The sequence below is a fragment of the Tamandua tetradactyla genome, chromosome 2, assembly GCF_023851605.1.
Source record: "Tamandua tetradactyla isolate mTamTet1 chromosome 2, mTamTet1.pri, whole genome shotgun sequence".
Taxonomy (NCBI): Eukaryota; Metazoa; Chordata; class Mammalia; order Pilosa; family Myrmecophagidae; genus Tamandua; species Tamandua tetradactyla.
Genome location: NC_135328.1, coordinates 191,774,529 through 191,797,736, shown reverse-complemented (window position 1 = coordinate 191,797,736; position 23,208 = coordinate 191,774,529). Strand labels below are relative to the sequence as shown.

At 45.5% G+C, this 23,208-nt stretch overlaps 1 protein-coding gene across 1 annotated transcript in view; it reads right to left on the bottom strand.

Annotated features, from left to right (window-relative positions):
• CSMD2 (CUB and Sushi multiple domains 2) overlaps window positions 1-23,208 on the bottom strand; it is a 609,437-nt gene that overhangs the window by 386,695 nt on the left and 199,534 nt on the right. The window lies entirely within an intron of this gene.

Genomic DNA, 23,208 nt, shown 5'->3' with positions numbered 1-23,208 from the left:
CTGGTGAGAGAGTTTATATGATCCCATTTAAAATGATTAATAGGATGTTCCAAGCATAATAGTAGGTGTGCAATAAATTGATGATGATTTATTTCAATTATGAACGGATCATCACGCTATCCATTCAATCCTCACATCAATAGAAACATCCGGGTCACATCTCCACCTGCAAAAACCTGAATGGCTGGGGAAGGGAGAGGAATTAAAATAGAGAGAGAACTAACATGATTTATTAAAAAAGAAAGCAAAAAAAAAAAAAAAAAAAGACATGTATTGAGCACCTACTCTGCTGCTCCCTGAGCACTATTTTGACACTATTTTGCCCACTTTGCAGACGACAGTGCGGAGAGATTAGTCGCTTGCCCAAGGGGGCCAGCTGTACTCAGGTGATCGGACTTCAGGTCCCAGGTTCTTTCCACCGGCCCCCAGCCGGAGGATGGAGAGGAGGACGGATAAGGAAGTGAAGCACAAAGGGTTTTCACCCACATACTTCAGAAAAGAAGAGGACCTGGGCCATGGGTGTGTTTGAACTCTGAGCTCCTTTTTTTTAATTCCCAGGCTGAGTTCTGAAACTTCTCATAGTGGTTCCAGAAAGTGATGCAGCGAATGCTGGGACATGTCTAAATAAAGCCCCCAAGTGGGCGTTCCTGCTCAATTATGCAGGCGCTCTTTGTGACTTCACTCCTGGTAGCTACAACTTGTGAAATAAGCACAATTTCGCTCCAAGCGCAGTTAGAAAAAACAAACAAACAGAACTTTCCAAAAATATTTGAGTGTTGATAGCAAACTCCTGCATTTCAAGAGACTAATTGGTGTGTGTGTGTGTGTGTGTGTGTGTGTGTGTGAGAGAGAGAGAGAGAGAGAGAGAGAGAGAGAGAGAGAGAGAGAGAGAGAGAGCTCAATCCACAGAATTTCCTATTCTATCAGTACAAAATAAGTTTCATGTCCCTGATTTTCCAAACCTTGATCTCTAATTGCCAAACTAGCAGGAAGCCCAGCCTGCCCCAGGAATCCTCAGGGTTGGGTGAACTGGTCCTCCTTCTCGCTTGCTGGCTGCAGCTGGCTGGAAGAGCTGGAGATCCAAATGCACCCTGATGATCTGATCTGCCCTTCGTCCTGACCTTAGACGTTTCCAAGGCGTCTGTCTGTCTGTCAGTGGCGCTGGGTGGGGCATCACAGCAAAGGGGCTGCCTGGATACTGGACACCTGCTGTCCTCTGTGCCTGTTCCCCAGAGCTGCTGCCCCTTCTGCAGATTTCTACGGATTTTCCCAAGACTCAGTGGTTACGAGAAGATTACGGGAAGCTTGTCCTTCCCCAGGCTCATGGTCAGTGAGCTGCGTCCCACCACTAAGCTGCTAGACCCCACACACAGCCTTCGTCTATTAAAAAAACACCTCTGTAGCAGGAGCTATTAGTTCCATGCTCATAACCCTTGACCTTTCCGAGTACAAGGGCTGATTGCCAAGCATCTCGGCATCGGTACTCCTAAGCCTGAGGGCCTTTTTCCTTCTGTGGAAGACCACTTTGCTCACAGCAGACCAGAAGGGCCAAGGACTTAGATACTTCCTAGCTGCAGCCCTCCCTCAATGACTCTCGGGAACTGGTATATAGATACCCCAGGTCCCTCTTTCCTTGGGTGGGGTAATTCTAAAATGTGGGTTCTGCAGATCTGTGTTTCTCACAATCTCCCCAGCTTATCCCCCTGGCCGTCACTGTGGCTGCTGGGGTGTTAATGCACATTTTATTGGCTGCCCTGCCTTCCCTGTATCACCTCCCACTTCCCTATTGGTGTTACCTGCACCTCCCAATAAACTACTTGCACTCGGATCTCTGTCCCAGAATCTGCTTTTGAGTAAACCCAAACTAGGACAATATGCTGGGGCCAGGGGTGGTTGTAAGAGTTCCAGCATAAAACACACCATGTGCCAAGAACCAGCCCTCCTCTGCCTCAGTCATGTTGGGGTGTCCAGGCCACTGACTGGGTCCTCATCTCCTGCAGGCTCCTCTTGGGTACCTCCATCTTCCTCAGGACCCCAAATCCTTTTTTCCTGGGAGGTTCCTCTGAGGGGAAGAGGTGCTGCCTTGGTCTCAACCATGTCCCACCTCCACATCTCTGGGCTTCTAGTTCCAGTAATAGCTCTGACTATGTGGCTTCTATGCTGGACATCCTGCTTAGTGCTAACCTGAGATTCAGAATAGCCCTAAGAAGTAGAAATTATTATTCCTCATATCCATAAATATATTTCGTATTTTGATTCTTTTTATTTTACTTTATTTTTATTTAAGAAAACAAACAATACACTTAGAACCACCAACAATGGATATCTTAATTAGCTTAACCATAGGCATATTTAAATGAAGTATCCATATAATCATTGTAAAACCTGTGTTTGCCCAGTAAGTTTCATAAGCCAATTTAAAATCAAGGCAACAAGGAAAAAAATCTACAGGTTCAGATAGCAAAGTTCTTTAATTCCAAATATGGAACACTAACTTAGATCCATCTGATCAGCTGTCAAAACTGTAAATGTTCTCAAAATATCAAGTAGAAAGTTCTTGCAAATATCTGCATTGCTATAGTAATGACCTATGCTATAATTCCTCATATCCATATTTTAAAGCTAAAGCAAAGGGGGGCTCAAAGAGGTGAAATAACTTGTCCAAATTCTGGAGCTGAGATTTGATCCGGTGTCTGATTCTCGAGCCTTCTCAGCAAACAGTAGCTCACAAAGGCAGCGGCCACAGGACCTGGCAGGAATCCTGCGGGGGTGTTTGTGCATGCGTGGGTTTGCAGGTGAGGGCTGAGGGAGGCTGGGAGAGGCAGACGTTGGCGTGCAGGGGGTATGAGGCATAACCTGAGAGTCCAAGGAGGTGGGGTCAAAATGGGTCTAATCTGGGCAAACCACAGAATCTGGCAGCAGAGATGTATGGCGGGCAAAGAGGCCACGTTTTGGGGGGGGCACTGATCTTAAATGAAGGGGACCTCAGATAAGACTTCAGGGGCGGGGACAGTGGAAGGCAGGCAGGCTGAAGGAGCAGGAGCCCCAGGCTGCCGGCTGAGCGGGAGACCCTCCTCTGGAGTGGCTTGGGGACAGGGGACAAGAATCAGGCTTGGATGCCCTTGGCAAAGGGATGACTGGACACACTGGATGTCCCTCCCAAAAGGCTTGGAAGGGGACTGCTGCATCTCCTGCAAGTTCCCAGACATGGGGGCTGCAGATGGCCCCCATGGGTTTGAGGGGAAATGAATGTGGAACAACTTTCCAGCCAGGCTCCTCTGGGTTCTGAGAAGGTGAGCTGGGGGTGGGGTGGGTCTGCAGCTGCAGTGCTCGGGTATTCCAGGTCCTGGCACCGAGGGGCCAAGGTGCCCACGGGCGCTAGTTTTACCTCCCCTACGGGAGCCAGCAGCATCTCCCCACTTCCCAGAGCTCCCGCGGCAGGAGGCGGTGCGGGACCCTAAAACCAAGCTGGGTTTCTTTCTCTTGTTAAGTCACAGGATAAAGCACTTTACATATTAATCAGGTTAGGACTCTGAGAGCACATATCAGGGGATTGAAATATGTAGATTTTGATGATGAATTCACGCTCATCAGAAAACCAATGAATCATCCTAACTTCATTATCAGGAATTATTTGATGGGGGAATTGGCAGAGGGGTGGAGAATGAGGGAGTGGGGGCAGGGGGTGGGGTGAGAAGGAAGAGTAGCGACGGGGAGAGGATTTCTTGCTTCTTAGCCCAGGCTGGATGCTCTTCCAGAAAAACATTTTTGCAGCAGGGCAATCTGTTTTCGTGGTGTGAGTTCTGAACATGGGACAGCTTGGAAGCCTTGGTGAAGCCCGAGGCTGGCCGCTGGTGAAGTCAGACCCCCAGGCTCAGGACAGACCACGCGGACAGACATAAAACCACTGTGAGCACAGCTGCCTTTACAAAAGATACAAGATGGCCCCTGATGCAGTGAGTCCTATGCCACCAACTTCCTGTGACACCAACTCCCCGTGACCTTGGGCAAGGCACACTACCTCCCGCAGTTTCCTCATCTGGAGAATGAGGATGATGACAGTGAAGCATCAGAGCTCCCAGGGCTGCAATCAAGAAGAGGGGCTGGAAACCCCAAATTCCAGGTTCCTGTGTGTTAGGCACACTTTTAGGGGCTGGGGAATCCAGCTGAGAAGAAAACAGACATAAACCCTTACCCTCCGAGAAGGCACGTTAGAGAAATAAAGATGGGGATGAGTTCTATGGAGAAAAGCATGGCTGAGAGAGGGGCTAGGGAGTGGTGAAGGACAAGCACTTGCAATTTTCAAAGAGGAGGTCAGGGAAGGCCTCGCTGAGTGGTAGACCTTAGAGGTGACACCTAGAACAGGTGAAAGAGTGATTTATGTAGGTATCTGGGGGAAAGAGCATTCCAGGTGGAGGGGCCAGCAGGTGCAAAGGCCCTGAAGTGAGGGGACAGCAAGGAGGCCACTGTGGCTGCAAGAGTGAATGAGAAGGGGAGGAGGGTAAAGTCAGAGAGGTATTAAGGTGGTGCAGGATCTTTAAAAGAGGGTGCTGACAACTGTAGATTAAGTGGTTGCGTAAGGGAGTATCATTGTTCATAGAAAAAGTACATAGAAGTATAACATATTCAATGAAGATGATGTATACACTCTATTCTCAAATGTTCAGAAAATAGACAAGTTATATAGATAGATGATAGAAAGATAAAGATGAAAGATAGAAAGAAAGTACACATGGATAGATAGAATGATATGGTAAATGTGGTAAAATGTTAAAACTGGTGGATGGCTAGCTGGGTGGGGGTATGTTGGAGTTCTCTGAATGTTTTTTTGTATTATTTTTGCAACTGCCCTGTAAGTTTGAAATTATCTCATAATAAAAAGTTTATGTTAAAAAAGATGGTGTGGAGGCCAAACCAACATTGAGGAAAAGTGAGAAGAGGACCCAGAAGGTAAAATGGCTCCATTGCAGGGTAAACTGAGGCACTGAGGCTGACAAAAGGGGGAGCCAGGGCAGTTCAACAGGAGATAATGGGGTCAGGAGTAGGGTTGGTAGGGAAACAGGTTTTGCAGTAGACAGGCACTGCTGTGACCCTCTCATGTGAAGTCTGGCCAACTCTGACCTGGTGGTAGGCGGCCTAGAAACTTCTAAGGCGGTAGAAGGAGGTCTGGATGGGAGTTGGAGAGCTTGGGTTCCATCCTGGTGCAGCCATTAGTTCACTGAGTGACGCAGTCTCCTGGCTTGCGGAATGAGTTGAAGCACAGCTTGATTTCTACAATTCTCTTTGGAAGCCTGGGATTCTGTTATTCCACATCTCCCCTCCTGGGGTAAATGAGCCTGCTGTGCTCTCTTTAGCAGCACAAATAAAGCTCTGTGGGATTTACAGCAAGCATGCCCACATAGGTAACAGTGAATGTGGTCAGGGGGACTTTGGATATTGGATCCCAGAAGGAGGGTAAAGCAGGGCCACCACCGAGGTCAGAGGTCATTCTCCCCAGCCCCTTTCCTGTACTGCTTTCTTTGGGAGGCACCCAGGACACAGGGTGCCAGTCACCAAAGCTCAACTAGATGTGCAGAGCAGCGAGTCTCAGCCCCGGCTGCACTTGGGAACACTTGGGGGACTTTAGAAAGGCACTGAAGCGCAGGCCCCACCCATGGCAGAACAAATTCGATTCTGGGGGTAGGCAGCAGGAGCAGCTGCCTCCAGGAAACCTCCTTGGGCTTTTTTGGGGGGAAATACCTAAGGGACAGATTCAGATGTGACATCACATCTTGAGAGCCTCTCCTTGCGCAAATTGCTTTCTTTTTCTTTTTTTTTTACATACAATGAAATATTTTCAATCATAAAAAGGAATGAAGTTTTGATACATGCTACAACATGGATAAACTTTGAGGATACCGTGCTAAGTGAAATAAACCAGACACAACAGGACAGATACTGCACGATTTCACTTATACAAAATAACTAAAATTTGTACAATCATAGAGACAGAAAGTAAGCTAGAGGTTACCAGGGGCAGGAGATGGGGGAATAAGGAGTTAATGCTTAATGGGTAGATTGTAAGCTGCTTTCTTAAATTCTATCTCATTTAATTCTTCCAGGGACTCTGTGGAGGAGGGATGTTCCTCCCATTTTGCAGATGAAGAAATACAGGCTCAGGGAGGCGAACCCTCCAAGGTTGCGGGGTACATGTTGGTGCAGACACAATGTCACTGAGACCCTGAGTTCTGAGCCACTTTCTTATATTCCACCGATGAGTCCTTATCCTCACCTTGCCCCTGGTAGCTAGATATCATTACCCTCCATCCAGAGAGGAGGAAATTGAGGCCCAGAGAGATTAACCGACTGGCCCAAGGTCATCCTAACAGCATGTGGTATTTGTCGCCAGCCCCTGTTAATCAGGTTGCTAAAAAGAGCTGTTTGCCATGCAGTCATTGTAACCAAATGTCCCACTCCCCAAATACTAATCTGGGCTGTCTCTTCTGCTAAAGGGATAGAGTGGAATCATTACCAGACTCTGAAGAGATAAAGCATTGCAAATTGAATGAGAAAATCTATTTTCACATCCTGATGAAGACATAACTGACGCTGAATGAATGAATTGTTTTAGAGAAAAAACACAGCCCTCTGGCTTTCTCGCTCTCGCTCTCGCTCTCTTTCGTTTTATTTTTTTTAAACTTGGAATTGTAGCTTTAGAAAAATAGGAGCAGCTGACTATCACAGATAAAAATGCCCTTTTGCCTAATTGGATCTTTACTAAGGAATCCTAATTAATTCCCACTTTTACACTGGTGTTATCTCAGCCCCATTGCTGAAGGGCCCATGGGCCTGGTTATTTCCAGATACGAATAATGAATCTTTTCCAGCCGGCCTAGGAGTCGCCAGAGACTTGCCAACTACTCTGTGAAGGTGATTTCCTGCTAAGGCACTGGGGAAGGTGGAACTGGGGAAGGGGCTTCGAGGAGGATAAATCATAAGCAGAGGGGTTGGGGGAATTTGGGGGGCATTTAAGAGGGCATCACTGGGCAAGGGGTGGGGAGAAGATTGGCAACTGTGCAGGAAATTGCTGGTGGAGGGATACAGGCCGCATCGGCCATCCCCAGCTCAGGTGAGGCCTAAGGAACATGGGCCCTTATGTGAAAAATGACACTCGGAGCTTGACAGATTCTGATCTTCATGGGAGCTAAATGGGCAGCAGACAGAACTCGGGGAGCAGGCCTGCCCATGTCTCTTCTAGGTCAGAGCAGAGTCTGGATGTCATTGCATATGGCGCTTCTAGTATCCATAGAGACAATGCTAAATGAAAAGGGCTATCTAGATAACTCAGGCCAGAGACCAGCCATGAGAAGCACGCAACTGAATGACACAGACCATTTGTCTGCAGTGACAGAGTTCTCCTGCAAGAGGAGGGCTGCCTGCTGTCTGTCCCACACTCAACCAGTCGACTTTGAGGGAGCTGAGCTCATTGATGGTAGAACAGCAGCTCCAGTTAAGACACAAGCAGCACAAGAGGGAGGGGCCCTGTGAGCTGGGGGCATGGGCCTAGGGACACCCTTCTAGGAAAACTCTTCACAACCTCCAAGATCCAGAGAGGCAGAAAGAGCAAGAGGGTAGAAACAATCTACAAATTCTGAGCTCTGCAACCCTGGACACGTGACAGCTCTGGGTCGGTTTCTTACAGTTGCTTAAAGATGCAAAGGAAATGATCTTTGTAAATGTTTCACAGTAGTTGCCATTCTACAAATGATAGTTGTCTTTTCTTCTTCAAACATCCCCAGTTATAGAAAAATCACCTTATGGGTACGATCCCACTGGAGAGGAATCTGAACTGCTATTTCTATATGTGAAAGATCAGGAGATATCTGTACACTAAACTCTATGATCCCAGCAGATTGGGAGTGGAATTGAGGAGGACCCACCATCTCCCTTATAAAACTGGGGCAACTGAAGTTCAGAAAAGTAAGCAGCTTGCTCACAGGGAAGAGTCAAGGTCATACTGTTCATTCCCCAACTTTCTCCATTTGCCTTTCAGGGTCTTGCCAAATGGCCCTGGCATTTCAAAGCTTCCTGATCCATAGGGACAAGACAGTCTCCCGCTGTGGTGTCCTGCCCAGGGTCAGCCTGAAGCTGCCTCCCTGATCCATCAGCTGGAGAGCCCTGGACCCACAGCACCCTTGGAACTTCTGAAAGGAGTTGCAAGCAGACAAGTGCATGGAGCACATGCTGGGAGGCTCTGGAGGAGGAGGGAGGGGAAGAGGTAAGTGCACCTGGCAAAGGCTGGGCAGGCCTACTAAGTGCTCCAGTCATACAAAGTTAGAGGAAGGACACAAACAGGATTTAAAAATAGGGAGGCTGTATTTTAAATATTTCTTGTAACACTGTGTAAGATCCAGAGAGGGAAGTGAGTTAATTGAAGCCACATGATAAATTAGCAGCAGAGCCAGAATTTGAACCCAAACTTGACTCCTAAAGCTATGCCTATCCCTCAGTCCACCTGCCTTCCTTGAGGTTCAAGGTGAGCAGGGAGTTTGGAGATCTTTCCCAGGATGTTGTAGGGGAGACCCTGATATGTGGCCCCTCTCTCAGCAAAGTCTGCAGACCTGGGCTCAGATACCAGAGTTGGAGATAAAACAGGTTAAGCCCTTCCCACTCTAGGGCCATAGACAACTGGAGTTGGGCCCTCATGGACAAGGGACATGGGAGATCCAAATGGGAGAATCAAGCTTGCTGGCAGACCCCCAGCATGGAACTGTGGGTGGTCAGCACCCAACTTGGTAGTTAGCAACCCAGGTTGCAGCTGCCACAAAAATCCTCCAAGGTAGTTTCATGTCCATGACATAGAGCTGCAATATAGAAACCAGGAAACAGACAGACGCTGTGCTACCCCACCCCACAGCAAAGGAAGCAGCCTGAATGTTTCAATAGCCACCCATAGGAACAAAACAAGATTGTAGCCTAATTCAGGACAGAAATCAGTGTCTGATGCAAGGGCCAGGGACTCAGCACAGCTCAGACTATCCTGGGTAGTTTGCTGCGACATGAGATGGACTGCACTGGAGATGCAATCCTGGTGATGTTGGTAATTCAGAGTGGGTAGCAGCAGCTCTTGGCTCTCTGGGATCCAGACTGTGTCATGGAAAACAGAGAAGGCCTGTGGCTCAAGGAGAGAGAACCAAAGAATTTCATGAACATTGGGGTCAAGACAGAAAGTGATTCACAACCCAGGGGAGCAGAAGAGAAAGTCAGGGTGGACCAGTGGTTTAGAGTCCAGAGGATGTGGGTCCAGCTCCTTGCTTGGGCACTTATTAGGTATGTGAATTTTGGCAGAGTTTGTAATCTCTTGGAGTCTTAGCTTTTCCATCTGAAAAAAAAATAGTGATGATGACACATTCTTTCACAAGAGTGTTTTGGGGATAAACAAGTTAATGCACATGATACCCTTAGTACAATGCTTGACACACATGAGCTCTTAAGGATTATGCTGTCCTGAAGATATGTTAAGGCAGGCAGAAGGACAGTCTAGGTAGATCATCAGAGAGTTGAAGAGACCATATAGACTGTATTGAGGGCAATTGGCTGGCCCAGGATCTTCAGAGGGAGCAGAATGGAAAGAACCCACTGGAGAGGAAAGCGTGCAGCTGAGATGGAAGTTAAGTCTCTGAGGCTTAATTTCTTCATTCGTAAGATGGGAATGATCATACCTGGCTTTTAATGGTAGTGATGAGCCAATGAGATGGGGAGGTGACAGCATTTCGGTGCAGCCACCAACTGGCTCACAGAGGCAATGAACAGATGTCAGCTGTTTATTTCTCTTGACATCTGTCCTACTGCCCCCAAACTAGGTTCAACAATTTGTCAGCAAATATTTAAACCTGTCTGTGCCAGGATTTTGGCTGAGTACTTTGGAGATTCAGAAATGATGGGGCAAGTCCACAAGGGTTCATTTGGGAGAAGGATGCTAACAAAACTAAGGAGCTTGTACCAGTGAGGTAGGAGCTTGAAGTGGGTCACTGGGTGAGGGTGGGAGAGTAATGGAAGGCAGAGATGCCACCATAACTAAAGATTTCAGAAAAGGAGACATCCTTTGGGTAGACCTATCCCAAGTAGATAAGGAATGAGGCTAGACCTCAAGGAGAGACTTCAATGGCTCCTTGAAGGGCTGAGACTTTCTAGTTAAGTACTGTGACCCCAGGGCTTTTCACAGAACCTGGTACATAATAGGCAGGCAAAAAATATTTGTTAAATAAATTAATAAAGTCCATTAGGAGTCAGTGTGCTTCATTTTATGTAATAGAGATGCTTGCTCAAACTCATGCATAAACCATAACCAAACATATAAGTCAAATATAACTGAGAAATTTCTGTGCCAAGAAATTCAATAATGAGCCCATTCATAAGAAGACTGATCTTTCTAAAATGAGAAAACTTCACCCCCTCCACATCATTGCTCTGAAAACTCTTCCGTTTAGACTCTCAAACTTTAATCTGTTTTAGAACACCTGGGAGGTTAGTTTAAAACATAGAGTTAATGTCCTAGTCTCAGAAATTTCAGATTCAGGACTCTGGGTAAGATCCAGGAATCTGCATTCTAAAAGGCCTTTCAGGCAAGTCTTCCCATGCAAGAAGCTGGTCAGTACATCACAATTTGAGAGACACGGGTTATGTTCTAGAAGGTATTTCTTAAAGTAGGAGAACAATTGAAATAAATCAGAAGCTTTGGAACCCCTTGGAAGCTGCCATATCTGGCCACCTTGTCTTCCTTTCTCCTGTCTGACACAACACTGATAAATGGTCTAAATTTACTTTCCAGGCAATACATGCAACACCTGAAAAGCCCGTATCCTCCCTCACCTTATGATGTCCTCCATAGTGTCTCTTCCCAATCTCACGGAGCGCTCTAGGAAACACTGACGCCTGGGCCCCCCTCAGGACCTCTGACTTAGCTGTTCTGTGGTGCCACCTTGTCTTCCCAAGTGGTTCTAACAGGCATCAGATTGCACTGACTGCACTAAATCCTTTATCTCCAAAGCTTTTCTTTGGACCCGAAGTCAGGGTCAACAGAGCTCTCTGTCCTCTCTGAGTCTCACCATCAGCCGCTTCTCCAGACCAGAAGGGGAATCTGGAGAAGAAAGATGACGCTGCACACAGAATGGCCTCTGAGGATGGAGTCTGCAGACCTAGGACTCAAAAGGGCCCCCAGTGGCCACCGAGCTCACTCCTTGGCATTGGAAATGCTATCTGTCACTCTCAGATCGTCTTTTTTCTCTGTCTCCCTGGCGTCTGTCGGCAGGAGGCAAAGAGCCTGTGGTGGGTAGGGCCGCTGGCAAATTGATTCAGCCCCAACGGTGAGGTGGGGGGAGCAATGCCAGTCAACTCTTTGATAAAGCCTCCTTTTCCTCCCAGATCTCTCACCCAGTGGGCTGCTGCTCAGAGGAAGTCAAGGGATAGCTGAAACTGGGCTGCAGACATTGACAACCGGTGCCAGACAGGTATTTGCTTAACAAACTGGCTAATTTTAACCTCTGCCACAGACCGAAACTCTCTTAAAAGGAAGGAAAAAAAAGCAAAATGCTGTTTAACACATTTCTATTTCTGGGCTACACAGTCTCTCTCTGAGGTTGCTAGTTGGAGCCTAATTGATTTCTTAGTCAAAAGGAAAGAAAAAAAAAAAAAAAGACAAAAAAGAAAAACAAACAACTGAAGAGCCTTACCTCGCATTGCAATCAGACCTCTGCAGGTCTGTCCGTTGCTGAGTTTTTCTTTCTCTCTTTTTTTTTTTCCTAAAGGCTGGCCAAGTGACTTGCATAATTTAAGATCTTTCCTAGCACTGATCAGCCTGCTCTGGCCAAGCAGTTTGCTGATTAATTATTAATCAGACTGAGTTTAGGATGAGTAATCAGCAAGAGTCAGAACTAATTTGCAAATGTCCCCCAGGAAGGTTATTCCTTAAAATACTTGGTGGAGAGGCTCCATGTTAACCTTTATAATTAGCCCCAGGACATTACCCAAGAGGCAGAAGCGGGTTTCTCCTCTAAACAACCAACTAGGACACCTACTATGTGCCAAGCACTGCATCTCCTGGCTTTTTAGAGTTCTGTCAGCACGAGGACGATGCACAGAGATAAAGACAAGTACCTAAGTGAGCAAGAAAATATCAGGTCATAATAAATGCTCTGATGAAAGTGAGTCGCGATGTTGTGATAGAAAGTGAGGGGTTGCTTTGGAATGCATGTATAAAGAAGGGGGGATTTAAACAGAAATCTGCATTTCAAAATGCAGGCTTTTTTTTTTAACTTTGGGGAAAGAGGATTCTTAAACTCTGGGAACAGTTGGAGACCCTCGGATGAAGGTGGGGTGGTATTACAGGTGGGGCACAGTGAGCCAGTGTGAGCTCCAGGAGGGAAAGCCAGAGAGATGGGCAGTAGCCCGACATTGTAGGGCCTTGTAGGATTTTATTCCAAGTGTGATGAGAAGCCATTGGAGGGTTTTAATGGGAAGATGTAATTTGATTTATAAACCTAAGTAACTCAGTCTAGTTACTGTATGGGGAATGGGCTGCCGAGAGGAGCAAGGAGAGAAGCAGGCCAGTGAGCAGCCCAGAGATGCCTGTGGCTTAGAATGGGCAAAGGCAGCTTCCTCTTGCAAACAGAATGTTGTAGGAGGTGGTGGAGAAGGTTGGAGAAGGCGCAGATTCGGGATGGGGTGAGGGGGGCAAGAAGTCTGCTTTCTATGTGTTTGTTGTTAAGACATCAAGGAGGCAGCTGGGTATGTTCATCCAGAACCCAGAAGAGCCATCTGGGCTGGAAATGTAAAGTGAGAGTCATTGATATATAGATACTATTGAAAGCCAGCCTGTGATTGGTTGAGATGATCTGGGAAAGAAATTTGACAAAGAGGAGGGTCCCAGGACCCCCTGAATAGTTCACATGTAAAGGCCAGACAGATGTCAGATGAGGATAGAGAAATGACACTGGATTTGGCAAATTGGAGGTCACTGGTAATCTTAGCAAGCAGAGTTTTAGTGGCAAAGAGGGTCAGACACTGAAAAGAGGGCCCATCTCAGCAATTGGTGGTTATTGAGCAATTGGATGGTAGCTGAATGGATCTGAGTAATAGGGGGAGTTGGACAGTGGTTGTTTTGATTTGAGATGGTAGATATAATATGTCTCTATGCTGACAGAATGTTTGACAGAGAGGGAAAAATTGTGATACAAGAAAGAGAGCATGCCTGCAGTAAGGAAGTCTTTGGGAAAGATAAGATCTGGAGCATAAGGCGGAAGGATTGGCCTTTGATTAGGGCAAGGTTGTGTTGTCCACTGAAACAGGAGGGATGATAATGATGGTGGCTCACCAAGCATTCCATTTGCTAATCAACATTTTCTGGCTCCCTTGCAGTTAGGTGAGACCATGTGACCTATTTCTATGAATTGGAAGTGGTGGTAAGTATCATATCTGGGTGGGGGCAGTGAAAAGCTCTTGCTGGATTCACCAATCTTTTTCCCTGTCATGGCATTTGAGGAAGCCACATATTCCAGATGGTGCAGCAATAAGATGGTAGACCCTTCTTGAGTCTGGCTATCTACCTGCATGACTATGCAGATCCTAGTCAATTCCACTGACCCCTGAGAACCATGTAGAATGAGTGAAAAATAAATCCTTGTGGTAGTACACTGCTGAGTTTCAGGGTTAATAAAGTTCAAAGCAGGAAGTGGCAAGACATGAGCCAGTGAGGCAGGCAAGGGTTAGATTGAAAAGGGCCTTGTAAATGCTATCAAAAGTTTGAATTGTATTCTGTAAATAATGGAAAATGACTGAAAGATTTTATCTGGGACTTCAACTAGTCAGATTTACATTTTAATTAAACCCTTCTGGTAGAAGTGGGGAAGATGAATTGGAAAGTGGCAAAATATTGGGAGACCAGGAAGGAGGATTTTACAACCCACAAAGATGAAAAGATGGTGGTCTGAACTGGGGGAGTGGTAGCAAGGATGGAAAGATGTTACAGGGGGCACATTGGGAAAACACTGCAGCTAATTACATGTGAGAAAGAAGGATTAAGTAAGGATGATTCCAGGACTTTTAGATTGAATAACTGGGAAGAGGGTGGTCCATAAACTAAGAAACAAAACAACCTGCGACAATATTAGGAGTCAATTATAAGAGCAGTGGAACATGTTGTATTGGAGATGTTGGTGAGACCTCAAGTTGGAGATGTTCAGCAGGTGGTTGGCTGTATAGTGTGATGTTCAGTGGGGACCTAGGGATACAGATCTGTGTCATAAGCAAAAGTGTTATCTGAAACCATGAGATCGGCTAAGGTTAACCAGGGAGAGTGTGTAGAGTGTGGAGTAAGCAGAGTTGTGAGGCAAGAATAGAGCCTTGGAGACACCAAAGGACAAAGAGAAGGAATGGTCAGAGAGGTCCAAGAAGAATCAAAGAGAGTAGCATCATGAACACAAAGAGAATGAGTCTGATAAGGAGAAAATAACCAATCATGTAAAGTAATGCAGAAGTATCCAGGAAGATGAGACCCAAAAAATATCTTTTGGACTTGGCATTTGTAAGGGGTGGTGGTTGGTGGGGAGGGATGGTGGTTCTGATTATTATCTTAATGTGAATGGTTTCACGAGGAGGAAGGGGTAGAAGTTATGGTGAAGTAAGTGAGGAATGAATAGAAGGAGAAGACTTGGGGGGGCATCATATCCATTGACCATCAAACTCTCAGAGACCCTAGAGATCTACCTTCTCTATGAAATCTCTCTACTTTTGTTCAAACACCCTGTCCTCTCCCTTCTCAAGTGATCAAAATTAGTGAGTTCAACAGTGATCATTTTGCCATCTCATTGGATTGAGAAATGCCAGATTTCTGTTCTTCACAATCCTGTGTCTGCAGCCACTCATGAGAAGAAGCTGGAATTGAGAATAGGATTGGGGTTAGAACCAATGACTTAAGTCACTGTTAAGAAGTCAGCAAGAGAGAGGCAAAACTAATGTGAAATATAAGGTGAGTGATGAAAGATATGATGAAAGACACATAGCTATAATAAGAAATGGACAAAGGACTTGAGTTGACATCTCTCCAAAGAAGATAAAGAAATGGCCAAATGCTCAGCATTAATAGTCATTAGGAAAATGCAAATCAAAACCACAGGATGTTACTTCACACCTACTAGATTGGCTATTACTTTAAAAAGCTGAAAACAACAAATATTGGCAAGGATGTAGAGAAATAGGGAATCCTCATACACTGCTGGTGAGAATGTAAAGTGGTGCAGAGACTGTGGAGAACAGTTTGGTAGTGCCTCAACAAGTTAAATATAGAGTTACCATATGACCCTGCAACTCTATTAGTTCATATACCCAAAAGAACTGAAAACACACTTGCACATCAATGTTCACAGCAGTATTATTCACAACAGCCAAAAGAAGAAAACAACCCAAACAAAATGTGGTATATACTTTCAATGGAATATTATTCAGCACTAAGAAAGGAATGAAGTTATGATACATCCTACAATATGGATGGATCTAGAAAATACTATGCTAAATGAAATAAGCCAGATGCAGAAGGACAAATATTATATGATTCCACGTATCCGAAATATTTAGAATAAGCAAATTCATAGAGACAGAAAGTAGGTTCAAGGTTACCAGGGACTGGTACTTATAGTACTGGTGGATATGGAATTTCTATTTGGGGTAAAAAAAAAAAAAAAAAAAAGGAAATGGTGCAAACATTTGTGTCCAAACGTGAAAATGGAAATCGGGAGGAGGGCCTTGAACATTCTGAATGAACCATTCTCATTCTGGAAGACAGGACTTGCCACAGTGAGCCACCTGGAAGGGCCCAAAACAGGTCCTTCCATCTGTCTTAGAAGCAGCATCAAGCATTTGGCAGCTTCTTGAGAGAGGTAGAAGACAGCGTCTTCACAGTCCTGGCAGAAACCCCTGTGCAGATGAGGTGCTTAGTACAAACCTGTTGCACTGAGTCAGACATGCAGGGCATAATGGGGGGTGGCAGGCCAGCTGCCCAGCCTCAGCTTCCCACGCACTCAACATTGCCAAATGCTTTAACAGAGCCGTTGTCAGGACTGCGGACAACATCGGCTCATGTTCTGCTCCTCCCAGCTGTGGCTTTTGTTTTCTTTCTGAGTACAAGGAAGTCACGTTGATATGCTGCAGAGAGTGCAGGAGCTCCAGCCCTTGCCCCCCCACCCCCAGACACGTTTGTGCCAGCAGCATGCTACAGCACTAATCCTTTCCTACTGCTCGGCTGTGGAGCTTGTAATGCTATTTCCAACTCTGAGAGATACAGGGAGATGAGATTTTAAAGGGCTGGTTATTTATGGCCTGGCTTCTGATGGATATAACAGATGCAATTTCATGGGCTCCATCAAAAGAGAGTGGTTTCTTGGTGTGGCTTAAGGAGTGGAGATGCGGTGGGGAAGAAGAGGGAGACAAGGACATCACAACTCCCCTAAGGAAGACGGGAGGGTCGACGTCTTGGCTGCAATAGGACAATTTGTGTACTAGCTCAAGATGCCCTGGGTTCAGCACCCTCAGTCATACACTATCTCAGCCACTTCTTAGGGCCAGCTGGAGATCTCAGACCCTTCCTTGCTCCTGACATTCAAACAAGCTCAAAGCCCCGAGGACAGGCATTGGGCCAATGCTATTTCCAAGGATGAAGTTCAAGGGCAAAGAAGCCATTGTGACAGTTATCCTTTATACATGTGGTTCTTTCTGCCTGGAATGAAGTCCCTGAGGCCTTCCATGGTGGCTCCTTCTCAATAGTCAGATCTCAGCTTAAATGCCACCTTCAGACAGGCTTCCTCTGACCATTTTCTCTTAATAGGGTCCCCCCACTGCTATTATTCTCCACTCTGTTCATTTCCTTCATGGCAGTCACCCCAGTTGAATTTTACATTTACTTTGTGATAATTTTATTAATGTCAGTCTCATCAAATAGATCGCAAAGTTCCAGAAAGGCGGAGGCCTTATGTATCTTATCCTCCATTGTGAGACAAGTACCAAGCCCAATAGTGGATAATAGAAGGATCTAGATAGTTTGTTTGAATGAATGAATTACGATGGAAAGATTTGAGTAATAAATATAGAGATGGTAAGGTCCACAGTGATAATGATGAAGGGGATACAGGTGATGAAGATGATGCTGGAGCTGATCCTGAAGATGACGTCTCAGGGTGTTGCCAGGGTATTTACTGGAACACCGAACTTTTCAAGGGTATCTATTAATGTCCCCTGATCACCCCTATCAGTCTTATCCCAGCAACCATGATGAATAACTGAGGACAACTGTGTCCCTATCTGTCCTCATTGTGCGAGAAAGGCCACCGGGCATCACCATACCCCTTTCACCCCAGTCCTGCCCTTGGTTCCATGAATGGCCCTGCCACAGTCAACTAGCCAAAAACTTGGGAATTAGCCCAGATTGCTCTCCTGCCTTTATTCCTCCTTTCCAAGGATGCTCATAGTTTAGCCGACTCTGTCTGAGATGTTTCTTGATGTCACCCTCTGCTCTCCACCCCTTCACAGCTGCCATAGGTCAGGTCTGTATCATTTCTTGCCTGAGAGGTCACAAAAAAGGTTTATCACTACTTGATGAACCTCCTAGTTTTTCCCCATTCAAATTCAAAGTGATTGTGCTACTTTCCTGCCTAAAATCCTTAAAAATTTTCACAGTCTATGGAATCCTCCCTTGGTTTGTTAACGTGGGGACAAGGTTATTCATGCCCCATGTGATGACCTCATTTCAGGCCTCATCGCCTGCCCCTTGCTCTCTTGCACTCTTGCATCCCACTTGCAATGCCCTGAACACCTGGGTTCTTTCTTGTTCTGTGTCTGTGTTCACGCATTGCCCTTGGACTTGGATAGCCATTCTGACGGTAAGCTCTTATTTATTCCTCAGAGTTCAACTAAAAAATACACATCCTTCCTCCATTATGGCAGGAAGAGTAATGCAATTTTTTTTGTGTTTAGACATCTATTGTTTCAGTTTTCCCAGCATCCCCGTTTTCCTTTGGTGAGCCAGTCCTTCTTTGGTCTTGGGTGGGGCAGATAGTCATGTGACCTGGGCCTAGCCAGAAGAAGCAACCTCTGACCCTGACTACATTCGTGTTCAAGAGTGAGCTCATACTCAGTCTTGTCCAATCCAAGTTCACTTAGGGCTTTTTCAAGAACCATTAGGAAGTACTTGCTCTCTCTGCTGAGATTGCTAGAACCAAAAGGATGTGGAGATCTGATGACGGTCACCCTTGCCATCTCATTGGAAAACCTGCCTAAGAATGAAGCCAACATGGAGGAAAGCAATGCATGGGAGGGAGAGAAACAGATTCTGGGTGACCTTTTTGCATACCTTAATCCAGCAGTGCCTGAGGCCTATCCCTGGACTTTACAGTTACCGAAGCTAACACAGTCCATTTTTAGCTTAAACTAGCTGAAGGTGGGTTTCTATTTTTTGAACCTAAAGAACCCAAGCTATTACACTTCTCCTTTCAGTCCCTATGGGAGCTTCTTTAAACCCCTTGGGAAATACCTATCATATGATACTGTAAGCATTTAATTATATTCTGCCTCATTGCAATGACTGCAAACTCCAGGATCCAGCACAGTGCACGGCTATTCTATAAGCGTTTGTGGAGTGAATAAACAACTACTTTGGAACTGAGACTGTGTCTTTGTCTCCCTTGCACCTAGGAGAGTGCCTACTTCATAGAAGGCTTTCAGTGAATGATTACCAAAAATAAACAGGGAAAAAATCACAAAGAACGTAAATGATCTAAACCAATGGTTTGACAAAGTATATGTGAATGAATAAATGAATGCTTATTATTAACAAATCCCCACTGACATGCTTTTCTCATTCTAATTATATCTAAATCTAATGGCTCTTGAATGAAATATCTAGTTAGAAATCTCTGAGACCAAATGGTTCTATTTGGCTCAAATTCCATGTGCAAAATGCCTAGTAATTAAAACAAATTCTTTCTAAAGGGGACTGAATGTTGCAAATTTTTCAACCTGAATATCTATAAAGTAGATGGAGAATTTGTATTTCCCTGGGAGCTGTACCAATCGGAATGGCCAGGCTGAGCCTTTCTGCCTCATGAGATGCCACTGGGATGGCAGGCTCTGAGGAAGGCTTCAGTGAGAACCTTCCAGAACAGTATCCACGAGGCATTCTGCTACCCAGTTCCCCTTGAAGAATGAACCCCTAACTCCAGCCCCCACCCCAGGAGTGTGACCCCTACTCTGAGCCGGACAGTTTACACATTTAGACCAGTCAACATACTTTGTAGGTTATATGATGCACCCATCTTTTGGATGTGTACACTGAGGCTCAGAAAGGCTAGTAACTAATCTCAAGATGACACAATTGAAGAGGTGGACCTGGGATCTGAGTTCAAGTCCACCTGTCTCCCAAGCCTGCACTCTCCTCCTTAGATGTCAACAAGGTGGTTCAAGGCTTAATCCTGGAGGGACTTCCCGGACCTGCTCTCCCAGGTTCATCAAGGGGACTCTAGTTTTCTCTCCTTCCGTACGAGCCAGAGGAAGAGCCTGGAGAGGCTCAAGTGGAGGTTGTCAGCATCAGGCTGAGAGAATGAGAGAGACATTTTGGGTCTCATTGCTTCTTAGTGGCCTTCAATTCACTGATGTGTTTTTCCCAACAACACGGAGGCCAGCTCTCTAATGGGTTGGCAGTCGCCTTCCACTTGCTGTTATACTATGATCTGGCACCTCTCCAAGGGACACGGATCCTCATGAATTTAAAAGGTCTTCTGCACACCCCCAGCTCCAGCCCTTTGTTGAAAAAACTCCATGGGCTTTGTGGAGAACTTTAGCAATGGTATTTTCCCAGGAACAAAGGGAAAAGGATGGGGCTCCATCATGGTCAGAGCCAACTGACTGAGCCAGAGCAGAAAGAAGACCTCCCAAGAGGGGTCAGAGAGGAAAATCTAGCTCCTACATTGAGCTCAGTGAACTAGAGATAAACATGTGTGTGTGAGGAGTTGGGCTGAGTTATTGTCATGTATACGATGATGACTCAGCAGTGTGTGTTTGTGTATGTGTGCATGCAAGACTTGGTAGTGTGTGTGGGTGGGTGGCTTGGTTGTGTGTGTGGGTATGATTGGGTGTGACTTGCCAGTGTGTAAATGGGTGAGTTGGTAGCAGGTGTGTATGTGTGTGTGTGTGTGAGAGAGAGCAACTTGGTGGTATATGCACTGAAAGTCTGGTGTGTGAGTACATGTGTGTACGTGCATCTGTATGTGGGGAAGTAATACTAAATCTACTGTTTGGATTGTAACTCTCAGTTATGTCAGTTCAAATCCAGCCTCTGCTCATGGTCAATCACAAAAAAAAAGCAATTAACTTTGAGGAGAGAAAGGCTAAAAAGGCTAAAATACTTGGGACTCTCTCAACATGTCGGGATTCAGTTCACCATAGTAACAACCTTTTCCTGTTCAAACCATGTATTGTCGGACTCCCGAAGGCAGTCACGGGCCAGTGAAATAGAAAAAACGAGCATGCTGCTTGCTCTGTATATACCGCTGGATGCCGGTTTGGGGCTCACCTGCTGTTTGGGGGGCTCCCTGCCACCCCATCTTCCGTTATGTCAGCATGAGGCTGTCAATTGATTATATCCTGCCACAGTTTTTTGGCTTGAAACTATCCTTCGTTTTATGAAATAATGTCCCGAGTGGTTGTCAGGTTTTTCCTAATACCCTTACTTTATAAAATAAAAAAATATTGACCCTGCGTTGGCCCAATTGTTCGGATAGTCTGTGAAATCTGCACAACTGGAAACCCTAATTATAGCTCTTCTGTAGTCATTCCGGGTAAGAGTATGAATACTGAGTTAGGGACCCCCTCATGCCACCCATCCCTTCTGAATCAGTGGGGACCCACCGATTGAGTAAGGGAGGGAGAGGATTTTTTTTTTCTTTCAAAGGAGTCTCTGTCTTCCCGCTAGTTGAGGGGATGTCCTGTTGTTCACATCTCCCTCTTCTAACATGATCTGTTGTCTTTCTGTGCCTCAGCACAAGACTCAAGAGAATACCCTAAAATCTTAATGTATGCTAATAAAAGCAGTACACTCATAAACCAGCAACATCACATTTTCACAGAAGTCGAGAGATCTATAAAGGAGAGGGGCAGGGTAGAGAGCTGATTCTTCACACACATATGTCCTGAGCCTTCAAGTTTGTTTATCCATAATTGCTGTGCAAGTATAAATTAGAACAACAAATGCATCCTGCCTGGCAGTGGTGACACCAACCCTGTAAATAATTATAATTTAATCTTATAGCAACAAGTTCTGAATGACTCCCCTAACGATTTCCTCTGCTTAATTCCTTTCCCACTGAGTGACTTAATAGGAAAAGGAATACTCGTTCAGATTTGTCTCACTCTGGAACTTTGGACTCTAGACTCTCACCTGGGGGGCAGAGACTGTGGGAGACCATTTGGCTCCAGGATAAACAAGTGAGTCAAAGAGGCCTTGAGGCTGGAAGAGGGGGAATTGGCCAGGAAATTAATCTTGGCATTTGTTTATGGAAGTGAAAATTTACAAACAACCTAACAGAGGAACTGGTAAGTAAATTATGCTACAACCTTACAAAGAAATATTGCCCTTGTGGGTGGAGCTTGACAAAACCTGCTGTTACAGCTAAGAGGACCGGCTTTGGAGTTGAATAACTTGGGGTTAACTCCCAGCTCTGCTACTTACTAGCTTGAGTGACCTCAAGCAAGTAGCATAACCTGTCTGAGTCTCATTTCCCTCATCTGAAAAGTTAGAAAAGAATGATACTACTTACTTTACAGAGTTGTTATGAAGATGAAATGAAATTGTAGCTGTCAAGAGCTTAGAACAAATTTGACATATATTGGTAGTATGGGCTCAATAAATGATGTTATCATCACATTGATTATAGTTTGGAGGAAACATTTTCATGATAAAATGCTGTTAAAATATGTAACTACAGATGTATTAAGAGCCTAGTTTTGCAATCTCAAAAAATATATAAAAAGCCTGTTAGCTTCATCTAGGCAAAGCAAGAAGGCCAAAAAGGAGTAATCAAAAGTTTAATGATTGTTATTAATTTGGCTATACCTTTTTATATTTTCTGTGTTTTCTACAGTGAGTATATGTGTTGCATTTACAACCAGGAAAATAGTTATTTTACAGAGAGGGGCTCAGAGGGTCTTCATGCTGGGCAGGTTGTTGTGATTCTAGTTCAGTATGGGCTCGTCTAGCTTTTCAGCCCCGGTCCTCACTCCAAAAGGCCAGCCTTTGCTCCTAGACTAGTTTACAGCATATCAGCCCCCACAGAGCAAAGTCTTCAGGCTCACCTGTGTTTCTCCTGACACCCCATGCGGGGTACCAAATGACCTGACCAAGCTCACGTGACAAGCTCATGACACCAAGGTCTTCTGACTCCCGGGTTGGCTTGCTTTCTGCTGCACCAGGAAGCTTGAGTTCTTCAGGGTATGCCGGTCCCCAAATCTCAGAGTCTGTATTTAAGATGAGTCTGTTCCCACTCCGTCCCTCTCAAATAGTCACACGTGGCTTCTACTATGGGTTTGTCTAATTTCTTAACCCAATAGACTGGAGGACCATCTTTGACTCAATTAGGTGTTTCTACCAAGTTGCACAAAACCTGGTATAAAAAAGATGTTCAATAAAACATGCCCCTTCCTCCTGTTTTCTTCCCCTCTCCCACTCCCCCACTGGCAACTGTGTCTCTGTCTTTCCTGGGCACTGCTCTTCACTGACTCTTGCAGCCACCTGCTTTCTGCTTCACTCAGAGTCCTCAGTGACACTGCTCTGCCCTCCATCTCCGTGCCCTGAGTCCTACCTTCCCTCAGCACTATGGCAACACAACCTACAGAGATGTCCTGTTGTTGGCCAAAACAAAGCCACAGCTGCTATTGACTCCCGATGTGCTGACAAAGGTTCTCTTGATCATCCTGACAATAGAGCCATGGTAAGAATCTGAGAGAACATTCTAAATGCCACGTCACCACTCAGGAGGCTTGTCACCTGAAGATGGACACTTCTTTGAGCCAACCTTAGCTTTGGCATGTCCTGTGAGTGCAAGCTGCTCTTCCCTTGGAGTGGGAAGAGCAATCATCACTTAAGATTCTATTCCCCTTGCTGTATGCTACGAATATGTCTTTCAGAAATGA